Source organism: Onychomys torridus, chromosome 1 (assembly GCF_903995425.1).
Source record: "Onychomys torridus chromosome 1, mOncTor1.1, whole genome shotgun sequence".
NCBI classification, from domain to species: domain Eukaryota; kingdom Metazoa; phylum Chordata; class Mammalia; order Rodentia; family Cricetidae; genus Onychomys; species Onychomys torridus.
The window spans coordinates 147,059,453-147,073,355 of NC_050443.1; positions in this window are offsets into that span (position 1 = coordinate 147,059,453).

Consider the following 13,903-nt stretch of genomic DNA (forward strand, 5'->3'; position numbering starts at 1 on the left):
GCAGTTGGCATTCCTACTATGTGAAGCATCCATGCCACCCTGAGCTTATCTATTGTTCGTTCGGTCTTAAGCCAAAAAAATATGCAAACCATTAGGAGGGACTGGAGAAGCAATACGTGTTACATGTAAGGAAGACTTTGTAAACTCTAGGCTGCCAAGCAGATAGAAGTTATTATCAAGTGCCCTGTCAGACTCATTTAAAGCAAGGGAACTGTTCCCTGTATTGCTGATGATAAGTAGTATTAAGACAGCAGCTCTACCCGGTAAGATCTTTGCAGAGTCATGCTTAGGAAAACCTGCGCATGTCTAGAATGTGAGAAATGTAAGTGGAAACATTTCACGAACTAAGCTACAACACAATGAATTATTTCAGCCACTAGGAAATGGGGAAGAGATGAAGAAAAGCACTGGTGCTTGAACATTCACGCTCTCTGTGAGAACATGGCTTGACATCCTAGGATGTGGCGTGTTGCGCTGTGGAAGAAGGGGATATAGTCTGTTCGCTGTGACCTAATTAATATCTGGCAAGCATCAGCTCAAAGTAGATGGGTTTAATTTGGCTCGAAGTTTAAGAGTACAAGTCCATTGTGGTGGGAGCAGGATGAAAGCAGGAATGTGAGGTGCCTGGTCTCATTTCTTCTGCAGTCAGGAATCAGGGAGAGATGAATGCTGGTGCCCTGTTCAAACTCAGTCCAGGACCCCAGGCGATGGGGCAGTGCCACCCACATGCACTGTGGGGCTGCTCTCCTAAGGGAAACCCTTCCTAGACACACCCAGAGGTGTGTTTGTCTGTTGATTCTAAGTCTCTTCAGGTTGAGCAGAAGGACCACCCCAGGGGATCTTATGATGGAATGGGAGAAGGCAGAACAGAGTGCCCCGGTACTTGACTGGACTTCCAAGAACCTTCTGAACTTATGTGTTTATTCAATGAAACCAGCTGGCATATGTAACGCACAGTAGTCATGGAGTTGCCTTACATAAAAATCTCTAGGAATGTCTGTCAGAGGGTTTTCTACATTAAGTTAACTGAGGAGAATAGACTGAATGTGGGCAGGACTGCTCCATGGGCTAGGGGAGGGAAGCTCCCTCTTATTCTCCCAGGGTACTCTTGAGCAGAGAGAAATGAGGAATTTGTAGATAAGAAGATAGAGAAACCCAAACCCACCAGCCCCTCTGTCTCTACTGAAGGTCTTTTTAAAGGAATGCCAAGGGATGGAGCAAAAGACCTCCCCCCAGCACAGCCAAGTGTAGATCATCCCAAACACTGGTGACCTTGCACGTGGTCAAGCCATAATCTTATGCAGCCCTGCTGGGTAAAGCAAGCTCAGATCTCACTAGAAAACCTTTGTGGGCTCCCACAGCTGGGGTCTTGGACTGCATAAAAAGGAGAGAGCTAAGTGAGTGTGAACCTTCACGGCTCCTTGCTTCTTGCCTGCGGATGATGCAATGTGACCTAATGACTAGCAGTCTCACATACTTGTAGCCATGCTTTCTCTGCAGAGCTGGACTTCACTTCCAACTGGGAGCTAGAGGAAATGCTCTTTTCCTTAATTTGCTTTCTCGGGTGTTGTGTTGTGCCCACATAGGAAGCAATTAATAAAGTAGCTATGGGCACGCTAGCACCCAGAGTTTAGTTTCTAAATGAGGTCAAAGAAACATGGCTAGCTAGAAGTGGTTTCCATTGGCCAATTATGGACGTGCTTGCCCTGAGATCACAGTGACAAGTTATAAAACACTGTCTACCAAAAGAGTCCAGGTATCCACACAGTTATCAAAATAAACGAATGGGGAAGAGAACACTCTCCCTTACAGTGACATGTGGATAAATGTAGAACTCCTTTTTTAAAAGCCATAAATGTACATCCTCCATGGCAATAATGATGGCAGTGATGAGAAGTGTTAGCGTCAAAATCACAGTTATAACCTACAAAACATTGGCAGCGACACATATAAACAAAGAACTAAATCTTCAATGGATGCTAGCATTATTGGTTAAATATATGTTGGCGAGCAGGTGAGCGTCTCAAACCATCTTCCCACAGATTAATTGCAGATTGCAAAGGGGAAACTTCCTGTCGGATGGGGAATCTGGCAGACACAACTGGCAGATCAAAGTGGTATTTGTGCCATCTGGGATGAGGTGACAGAGACACAGTATGTGGCACTCCTACATCCTCACTCTGGTCATGAGGAAACCGTCAGGTAAATCCAAGCTGAAGGCATTCCATGAGACTCCTGGGTCCTAGTCTTCAGAAGTGTTGGTGTCCTGAAAGACAAGATCCAAGCTGAAGGCATTCCATGAGACTCCTGGGTTCTAGTCTTCAGAAGTGTCGGTGTCCTGAAAGACAGGAGTAACTGTTCCAGATTAGCGGAAGATATATATATATATATCACGGCCCAGGGCACTGGGTGACCCTGCCTGATCCTGGATCAGAAAAAATAAAATAAAATATAATCAGAGTGGAAATTAATTGTGTTAGATAATGGGATTGTATTGGTCTTGTGTTGGATCATTTCATTATGGTTACATAAGAGAATGCCATTACCCATATGGGGTAGATGCTGAGATATTAGTGGCCAACAGATTTGTAGTTTAAATAGGGTGGGAAGAAAACCCTGCCACAGATGAAAGCCAATGTCAATGAATCTGAGTGAAGTGGGTGTGTGGGCAAGTTCATTAGTCTGTTCTTGTGACTTTCCTGAAGATTTTTACATCTTCGAAATTCTCTTAGCTGGGTGGTGGTGGCACATGCCTTTAATCCTAGCCTGCAGAGGTAGACAGATCTCTGAGTTCGAAGCCAGCCTGCTCTACAAAGCAAGTTCTAGGAAAGCCAGAGTGGTTACACAGAGAAACCCTGTCTCAAAAAAGTATAAATAAATAAATAAATAATAAAAAATTATTTTAAATAATGTTTAAAAACTGACTATCTGCTTTGGTAAAGTCTCAGTGTGAGGCCCTGTGAATAGTGCTACAGTTCATTGATTATAATGCTATTTTATTTATAAAGCTTCTATGACAATCCTTTTAAAATATTTTGAAAGTTGATACAATATTGTTACTGGATATATAATTAATTTTCAACTTGTGATTTTTATTTTGATTCAGAATTCATGTTTCAAAAAGTAGTATTCTGATAAGTCATATGATGAGTAAAAAAAAATCATTAAGTAATGATTTTGGACCAAAATTCTGATGTTACTACCCCAGGCCAATGATTTGTTCAATTTATGTATAGGGTTGTTCTCGTGGTTGGTTGAGAGAGAGAGAGAAAAAGAAAGAGAGAGAGAGGAGAGAAAGGGAGAGCGAACTCTGAATTAATAGCTAAAATTCATGATATCTTCCTCTGGAAACATTAAGACTTAGCAGCATTTGACCCTCCCATCGCAGGGGCTTATGTGAGCCATTCACTTTTGAGGTACCTTATTCTCTGAAGGTCACCATTCTGAATGTCACCCTAACCCAGCCTGCTACAGTCACCCTGGTTACCTGTCTTGCTCCAGAAAGAATTTGAGTTTGTGAAGTGTCTTTTAGGCAATAAAGAATAAAAGAGAAAGTCCGGGATCACTGGTGGAGAAAAGTAGAAAAAGAGATGGTACCTGAGCACACAGCTCACACTCAGCGTAGTCGAAACTGAAGTCCCTCCCCCCCCCCTACTTTATTGGCAAACGAGAAACAATAATTTGTCATTGACAGGTCCCTCTCTGTCAACACGTTTCAAAGATGGATCTAAATGCCATAGATTTTACTTTCTAAGTATCTTCAAATCTGACCTTTTATCTGTTTCCAACATTAACACCCTTTTATTTCCCCTTTTTGGTTTGTTTATTTTTTGTTTGGGTATTTTTGTTTTTGTTTGTTTGTTTCTTGGTTTGTTGTTTTTTGGGGGTCGGGGGCAAGTTTTCCCTGGCTGTCCTGGACTCTGTACACTCATAGAGATCCACCTGCCTCTGCCTCCCAAGTGCTAGAATTAAAGGTGTGTAACACCACTGCCCAGCAACTAGAATCTGTTGTTATCACCAATACCAACACCACCATTGCCACCTGTGCCGTAACTGTCATGGCTACCTCCACTATCACTACACCATTATCACCACTATGGTTGCTGCTACTCTCATCACATTACCATCACCATCATTGCTTCCCATACCACCAGCACCACCATTACTATGGCCACCTTCACCATAACCATCACTGCCTCCATCATCATCACCATCGCCATCGTTCCTCTCCACCACTACCACCACCATTGTCTCCTCCACAGGATTCTAAGCTCTCACCATCTTTTGTCTAGGCAAGGCTTCCAAAATGTCCATCCACGTTTATTTTGGCCTCTCCTTAAACTGTCACAGTGTTTAAAGCAGTGACTGTATTTTTTTTTCAAAATGCAAATTTGGAAGCTGTCACTTAAGAACATTTCTTTATCTTGAGATAAAAAGAAAATTGCTTGAAAAGGACTGTGGGTTTCTCCATGGAGATTCCAGCCATGTTTGCAGCCTCATTGCCCATCTTTCCTTTCTCTGCTTTTCTTTATCAACTCTCTTGATATTCCTTAATAAAATTCTTGAGACTGCTCAGAATAGCACTTCCTTTTAAAAATCTCAGGAACCCAGAATTTTCTTAATCATAATTTTTGGTACGTGTCATACCATCAGCTGGGCAGTGCCTGGCCTTCTCTAGATATGTATTTAAAATAATTCAGTGATATTTCCAGAACTCCCCATCCAACCTCATCACCTAGAACACCGCCAGTAATTTGCTCTGTGGGATCTTCCAGTCTGTCCCCTCCACTCCTTCACAGAGATATCTGCATTTCTGCATTTTTGTCTTCATTTTGTATTGGTTTAGGTTACCCACACAATATGCTTCTTTTTGTTTTCAAACTATGTGGAAAGGGTAGCACACACAGCATATCATCTCTCATTATGCGGCCAGGGTTCATCACAGTAGTGCTGGCAGCAGGGAGCCTCTTCTTTCATTGCTATGTATTGTCCCATGATGTGACTGTCCCCTGCCTACACAGCTCTTTGTTCTCCCAGAGCAGTCAACCCCTATGTGCCCCAGATCTCAGCTCAGGTGTCGCTTCCTCAGGAGACATTCCTTCCTACGCAGCCCAGGCTCTTATTTATTGTAGATTTCAAAAGACCATGTGTGTCTGCTTTGGTGCCATCGCCACAGCAGCTGCGTCACATGTGCAAGATTGTTTAGGCTTTGGCTTCTTGCTTAAGTGTGGGCTCCTTCAAGGCAGGCATCATGTCTGTGTTTGGTTGCTATTAAATCCTGTTAGAGCCTAAGACATCATGAGAGAGCACAGGAAGTTATTGCTTGCCTGGAGGAATGAAGGAAAGGGTGGGTGAAGAAAGAAAGGCTTGTCTCTGTCCAACAGTACGCCTCTTTAAACATTCTTAAAGATAATGACTGCCAAACTAGTCTTGCTACCTTTCATATAGATCATCAATATACATTATTATTTATTAGTCTTAGACAGGGTATTGTTGTTTAGCCCTGGCTGGCCTAGAACTGACTTTGTAGACCAGGCTGGCCTCAAACTTATGGAGACCCTTCTGCCTCCGTACTGTGAGTGCTGGAGTTAAAGGTGTGCTCCACCATGCCTGGCACCTCCCATATTTTCAATGCCATTGTTATTCTTTTAGTCACCTAGGCTCAAACATTCTGACCTTGATTTTGCTGCCCATTGTCTTCTGACTTCTGTTCTCTCTTGAGAAAGGTGCTCACTGTAGTATTGCAACCCAGACCCTCATGCACTGTGTGCATAACCCAAATTGAGAGAAGCAGCACTATGCAGCTTTCTGTTCTCAGTGCTGTGCCTACAACTCTCTTCCCTTCCCTTTGCTTATGGTGTGTGTGTGTGTGTGTGTGTGTGTGTGTGTGTGTGTGTGTGTGTGTGTGTGTGTGTCTGTGTGTGTGTGTGCACATGCACGAACACACGCATGAATGCACACACTTCCCAAAGAGTCCTTCCATCAACTTGTCAGTCCTATCTAAACCTCGTGCCAAATGTTCAGATTTCCCAGGCAGAAGGATCTGTTCACTCAGTGACGGACACAGGGCTCATTTGCAAACCATTAAATATCCTTCTTGGTGCTTGGAAACATACGGGCTTTGCTCTCAGACCTAAGTTCCTTTTCATTACCATCTACTGTGTGAATCTGGGAAATGACCCTCTTCCTGTGCCTTCTTGTTACATGAGACTCACGCCTACCTTGGGGACATGGTGTCCACATTAAACAGAACTGGAAACGATGACAGTGGAATTCCTGCCCACTGACCCTGGCTTCCCAGCTCTGATAACCTGCTCCATTCTCGGCTCTTAGTTTTCGCTCGGAAGAGAGGTGGTTTCGAAGGTTGACTGGGAGAGTCTGAAGAGGGAAGAAGTAAACATTCTTGTTGCCCCGCGGTTGGGGGTGGTTTCCTTGTTCCGTCTTTTTTAAAATTACATTTATTTATTTTTAAAAATACATTTATTTTTATTTTATGTGTATATGTGTTTTCTCAGCATATATGTATGTGTGCTGTGTGTATGCAGTGCTGGTAGAGGCCAGTGCTGGGTATCACATTCCTTGGAATTGGGGTTATAGACTATTGTGAGCCACCATATGATTGCTGGGATTTGAACCTGTGTCCTCTAGAGGGGCAGCCAATGCCCCTAACCACTGTGCCATCTCTCAGCCCAATTTTTTTTATTATGATTATTTATTGGTTTTGTGGGCACATACAGGAGTCCTTCTCTTCTTTCATTATGTGCATCCTAAGTATTGAACTCAGACTTGGTGATAAGTGCCTTTACCTGCTGAACCACATTGCTGATTATTGGTTTTTTTTTTTTTTTTTTTTATTTCAAGACAGAGTCTTACAGTGTAAGCCCAGACAGACCTGAAATTAATGATTGTCCTGCCTCAGCCTCCCAAGAGTTCCACTAGTTGTGAACATTCCCCAAACCTACTTTGTATCAATTTCCTCTAAACTGAGCACTGTATCCTGGAAGAAAACCCCTTTAAATGTTGAAAGTAAACAACTCACAAGTCTCAAGTTCCTGAAATTTACAACACACACACACACACACACACACACACACACACACACACGGCCCCAAGGTTATATAAGGACTATTGGGGAGAGGATATAATCTGTCTATTTGCCTCCACAGATAAAGCTTTCATGAGTTGTCATTCATGCTGGGACTTTTCAGGATGCAGCAGCCTTTGGATCATCCATGCTCAAGTAAGTAATCCAAATCTCATTAGCATCACTGGTTCACTAAGCTGGGGGCAGAGTTTTTTAGTTTAGTTTTGTTTTTTGTTTTGTTTTGTTTTGTTTTTTTTTCATTAGTGTCTATGGTGGTTTGAAAGGAAATGGCCTCCAAAGGTAGTAACACTATTAGGAGGTGTGGCTTTGTTGGAGTAGATATGGCCTTGTTGGAGGAAATGTGTCACTGTGGGGGCAGGCTTTGAGGTCTCTTTTCTCAAGTTTCCTTCATGGTGACTGTCAGACCATTCATTTCCTGTTGCTTGAAAGAGGTAGGACTCTCAGCTATTTCTCTAGAACCATGTCTGCCTGCATGCCACCATGCTCCCCACCAGAATGATAATGGACTGACCCACTGAAACTGTAAGTGAGCCACCCAATTAAATGTTTTCCTTTAAAAGAGTTGCTGTGGCCAAGTGGTGGTGGTGGCACACGCCTTTAATCCCAGCACTCAGGAGGCAGAGGCAGGTGGATCTCTGTGAGTTTGAGGCCAGCCTGGACTACAGAGTGAGTTCCAGGAAAAGCTCCAAAGCTATACAAGAGAAACCCTGTCTCAAAAAAACGGAGAGAGGGAGAGAGAGAGAGAGAGAGAGAGAGAGAGAGAGAGAGAGAGAGAGATGCTGTGGTCATGGTGTCTCTTCACAGCAACAATGTCCTAGCTCAAGCAAATAAATAGATGTTTGTTTGCCTCTCCCCATGAAGTCACGCAACACTCTCCTCCTTCTACCTTTCTCTTTCCCTTTAGGTCCTCTGCCTTCTCATTTCTAATCCTCTGTCACCTACCCATCTGTAGGATCCAGTCATAGTCTCTGCTCTGCGGGATGCAGTGGGTGGAGGTGAGTGCTGTTATAATCTGCGGCGGCGGCCTGGCACTTGTGAGTGTGGCTCCCTGAGTAGGACTTCAGCTGGTGGTTATCTTTTGGTCACAGCCATCAGGCTTTCCTGAGAGCTTATCAGTAATAGAGGTCATACTTCCATCCCCATCTGTCCCCTTTCCAAGTCTCATTTCTCAGCTGGTGCTGAACTTGGGTGGGAAAGAAAGGGAATTGCTCCGTGACTTCCTAAACCTACAAATGATAGTGATAAGATCCTCATGTGGACAGAAGCACAGTAGAATGTTCATGCCCCAAACATGGGATGACCTTCAAAGCAGTCCCGTAGGGACTTACATGCTGTTTTTCATTTTCCCACTGTTGTTCTGGTTCAAAACCCTTTGTATATGTCATTGGAAGCTCTGATTTTACTTGGATGTCTTCACTGATCTCAAGCCTCACCAGAAAAACACACATTTGAGAAAGTTATGTTGGACTTCTGTCAGCGAATAGCTGGGACAGTGGGGAGAACCAAGAATGGTCAAATATAAAACAAACAAACAAACAAATAAACAAAAACCTCAAACATGCTTATGCAAGGGGGATGTGTGTGTATGAGAGGGAGAGAATGAACTTGAAAAGCATTCTGGAAATTCTTGTGTAAAAGTCACACTTTCAGAATAGCACAGAGCACCCAGAAGTGACCACAGGCAAAGACAACACCCATTGGCTATGTAACCTGGGTGTTCTGATGTTTTAAACACTTCACTGTGGTTATGGCTTCTCAAAAGGCAAAAGAGGTGAAGTCAGAGCTTTGCTTCTTATTTCCTGTGTTCCCATAGATGCACTGAGATTCTTTCAACCTTGTTGTTTCCATCAGCAAAATGAGATTAATAATCATGCTTGACCCTCATACATCCAGCAAGTATATTGAGAACCTTGCGAGATGAGATGCTCTCACATAGTTCAATGATCGCAGGCTATGTGAGTGCTGGTTATAATTTGGTAGCTGTTAGTATGATTGGTATTCCTCCTGAAGTGTGTCAACACACACACACACACACACACACACACACACACACACACACACACACACATATGGCACCAGATCTCAATTCTGAAATATCTTCTCGTAAAGAGACTGTGGTCAATATGAACACATAGTCCAGGATTCACATAAATCACCAAGGAGAATGCAAGAAAGCAGGATGCCTGCCAATGACTCAGAAAGCACCATTTTCTGTAAATCACTTGATCTGTTTTGCACCATTTTCTGTAAGTCACTTGATTTGTTTTGGCTTTGGCGGATTTGTTTCAAGTTCAAAAAGAAAAAGAAAAAAGAAAAAAGCTTAACACGAGTTAGCATTTTTCCTACCTTGCCTTAAAGATATACCCCTGCAACATTGTTACCTTATGCACCTGGGAGCGATTAGGCTTTATTGAAGACTTAGTGTGTTGGGTAACATGTCACACACTCTATTGGTTGGCAGTAGCCTGATGTGGAGGGTGTTACTTTTGTCTCCATTTTCTATATGGGAGCAGATTAGGAAATCTGAGTAAATTGCATAAACCACACAGCTGGTAAATCCTGCAGCCGGCAGCTGGATGCTGCGACATTCCTACAGTGCTGCAGCTTCAGCATCCTCCTGCCTCCGAACGCAAACCTAATCACACTTTTCTCCTTGGTGTTTTGCTTTGGAGGCGATCACAGGCCCTATTGTGGAGCTGTTCTGTGTTCCTGGTGAGTGACAAGCTCCCCCAAAAGCACTTTAAAGGAGAGAGTATCTCCTAAAGAGGTGACGAAAAGATAGTGAATTATGCTAGGGCAGAGCATTTGGGCAAACCCCGAAACAGCAATGGCTCAGGAACAGCACACCATGCAGTTCGTCTTTCCTCAGCTGTCTGCTGCACGTTCAGAGATGCTCGGGATTTCTGCTCACCCAGCTTCCCTGAAAACACCTACTTATTGTCCGATTGGGGGGAGGGGTGGCATACGCACATGTGAGGGGGCATGGGTGGCCCCTCACCCTCGCAAACATGCGTGGAGGACCAGAGAAGGACATCAAACCTTGTTCTCTTGAGACAAGGTCTCTCTCTGGACCTGGAGCCAGGCTGGGAGCCATCAACGTCTCTAGTCTCTGCCCTCCACAGTGTGGGAGGTGCACAGCCACAGCCAACTTTTCACATGGGGGCTGGGAATTCAAACTCGGGTCTTCATGCTTGCCAAGCAAGCACTCAGCCACTGAGCCATCTTCCCAGGCCCCTTAGTCTTCACATTGTCCTTCCTTCTGCTGTGACCCTTTGCTTCCCTGCGAAGCACCTCGGTTTCTTCTCATCAAAAGGGTCTCTCTCTCTCTCTCTCTCTCTCTCTCTCTCTCTCTCTACACCCTCTTCAGTCTTCGCTGTACAGAAGAGAGATCCAAGATACCTGAGGCTTAGAATCAACTCTTTTGTTGTGTTTTACATACATGTCCTGGTTTGTTTTTACTTTGTCAACTATGACAGTCATTTTGCTTGTGGTGTAATGTCTGAGAAACAAAGAATGAAAAACAGGGTCTGTATACGTTCCAAGAGCTGGACCTTATTGTACTTGGGTGAGCTTGGTGTGTGTTGGGGAGGAATGGATCCCGTCTTGGATGCCCAGCACACACATCCGTGTTCTCCATTGCACTTTTATGAACTTAGAAAGACCAGCACATCAGCCACTGATGAGAAATGCTTGCAAATGTCAGAGCGCTCCAGCAGGCCCAATGAGAAGAGTAGAAGTGTGCAGTAGCCTCGGGCACCTGTCTCGTAGTTCCTACTTTATTATTACCTACTCTTTGATTGTGATGAACACAGCACCCATTTACCTGCCCCCTAAAATGTCACCCCATCCACCTGTCCTACACTGCCTGCTATCAAGGCCAGCTTCCATACTTCTGCAGGAACCCTTGCATAGCACCCCACCCCACCCCAAATATATGCCCTCTGGGATCTGCAATTGTGTTACATTATAGGGCAAAAGAGGTTTGTTTTTGTTTTTAATAGATTCAACTAAAGATATTATGATATGAGGATAACAGATTATCTGGGGAGCCTGATGTAAGCACAGTGGTCTGTATAAGGAGAAAGCAGAGGAGACAGCATTGTCTATGGCAGGAAAAATGAGGCTGACGTTTGAACCAGAAGGGGCCACAGACCAGTAAGTGCAGGAGGTCCCTGGAATAAATGCAAGAGGCCCCTGGAATAAATGCAGGAGGTCCCTAGAATAAATGCAGGAGGTCCCTGGAATAAATGCAGGAGGTCCCTAGAAGAGCTAGAAGAAAAAGAAGAAAGCAAAGGTAGGCTTTCTCTCCTCAGAGCTTCCAGATGGAACCATCTGTGCTGATCCTTGAACTGGAACTCCATGAAACTGATGCCGGACTGTGAGCCACTAGAATCACAGGGGATGCAGTGATACAGCACTAAGATGCTAACAATTGGGCACTGCAGGACTAGGCGACCAGTCCATCTTTCCTGACACCCAGGTGCACAGCAAGCTTGCTCTGTTCTGAATTTTGACTAAGTAATTGAAATGTAGCCTTTCAGTGTTCAGAACCTGATTCCTCCTGGGCATATAAACCACGTGGGACTGTGTGCCCTGTGCTTGCCAAATTTCTCAGGAGGGAGAATATCTTAGATGGACCAACTGGGTGAGTTTGCAGGTGCTTGCTGGGAAGAAGCCATTGTTCAGTTCATGATGCCACTATACCAAGTGGAAAAGATGGCCTTTGACCTCACAGTGATAGCATGTCGTTGAAATCAAGGCTAACACACACTTATCCACTAGTGTTCACTGTTGTGGGGTTAGTCACAATAGTAAAAAGGTGTAAGCAACCCAAATATCCCTCAGTGGATGAACGGTTACATAAAATGTGGCATATCCATACAACAGAACACTGTTCAGCCTTAAAAGAGAAATTCTGACACCTGGATGAACCTTCAAGACAATGTTAAGTGAAATAATAGTCATCATAGGACAAATACTGCATAATTCCACTCATAGGACCTATCTCGAGTAGTAAAATTTGGAGATACGGAGTCATAATACTGATCCCTGGAAGAGGATGGTGAGGAGGAGGCATTCATTAGTGGGGAAGGCACAGGGTTTTATCTCAGAACTGTGGAAAGTTCTGGAGCTAGCTGGTGGTGATGGCTGTACTGCAGCATGAATGTATACCGTGGTACAATGGCATTACACACTTCAAAGAGGTGAAGATGGGGCTGGAGAGATTGCTCAGTGATTAAGAGCACTTGCTGTTCTTCCGGAGTACACAAGTTCAGTCCCCGGAACCCATGTCAGGTGGCCCGTAACTCCAACTCCTTGATCTGAAGCCCCTCTCTGGCCCTGTGGGCACTGCACAAAGCTGTCATAAACTCACACACAGTCACACACACACACACACACACACACACACACACACACACACACACACACACACACCATTTTTTAAAGGTTAAAATTGGAACTGAGCCAGGCAGTGGTGGTGCACATCTTTAATCCCAGCACTCAGGAGACAGAGCCAGGCAGATCTCTGTGAGTTTGAGGCAAGCCTGGTCTACAGTGCAAGATCCAGGACAGGAACCAAAAAACTACACAAAGAAACCTTTCCTTGGAAAAAAAAAACAAACAAAAAACAACAACAACAACAAAAAAGGAACTGAGATAATATGCATGCATTTAGCACAATAAGTGAACTCTGGCAGCGAAGACAGACTTGGGAGGGGACTGAGGCAGGAGGTTACCTGCCAGGAGGAGGGTCTCAGGCAGGACAGGTGGTTGGGACAACAGTGGGCATGCACTTTCAGTAAGAAGGAAGCTTAGAAACCCATGGGAGGACATTGAGAGTCAAATGGAGGCGTTGGTGAAACAGGTAGTCAGGTGAGGGTGTGCATGTGAGCTGAGAGAAAGAATGGGTGGGAACTGGGCATGCAGTGAGGGCAGAGGAGGATCTGACACAGAGCGGGGGAGAGATGTGAAGAGCCTGAGCAAAAGGGTCAGAGAACCAGATGGTGCTGGGAAAGGCATGGGGCAGATGCTACCAGGGCCTGTGGCTTTCCCTCATGAGCAAGGAGGAATCGATTACATGAAGTTCTACATGGGAGGAAAGAGAGGCTTTGGTAGAAGAAAACTGGGATATTAAAATCAGGTTTGAGTTTTGTAAAGAAGGGTACATGAGGTGTGAGCTGGGCAGTGAGGAGGCTGCTGCAGTGCAGTGGTCTAAGTAAGGGACAGGGGACAGAGGCCTGAGGAAATGCTGGAAGGGATGAAAACACCAGGCATGTGAAGCATGACTTCAGGCCAAAGAAGACAAGATAAATAATACAATGTGTGAGAAAGGAGGAGGAGTCCCAAGCAGCTCCACGGTTCCTGCTTTGGGCACTGGAAGGTCTTTTAGACACTGAATAAAGGTCTTCTCAGCATCACCTCACAACACCAGGAGGTAAGGCTCCCTTCACTGTCAGAGAGAGTGGAGTCCCAGTCTCTGTGCACATCCTGAAACTGTGCATGAGCAACATCGAGGGGGCTGCTGTGTAACAGTCTCCTCTGAGATTAAAACATTCCATCCTGCAGGGGAGCTCCTCAAGCAGGAAAGTAGACAACAATAACAACAACAAAAGAGTCAAGAACTCCCTGAAACTGAGTAGGTTCACTAGTGTTGTGTCCCGCTGCCCCCCCCCCCCCCCCTCACCAGAGTAAGCAGAGATCAGCTACAAAGAAGACTCTGAGACCAGAGCAGTGCCTGGAAGAGGTTTAGACCAACTGAGGCACCTGGAAAAGACGCTCTCCAGCTCAGTCTAGAAG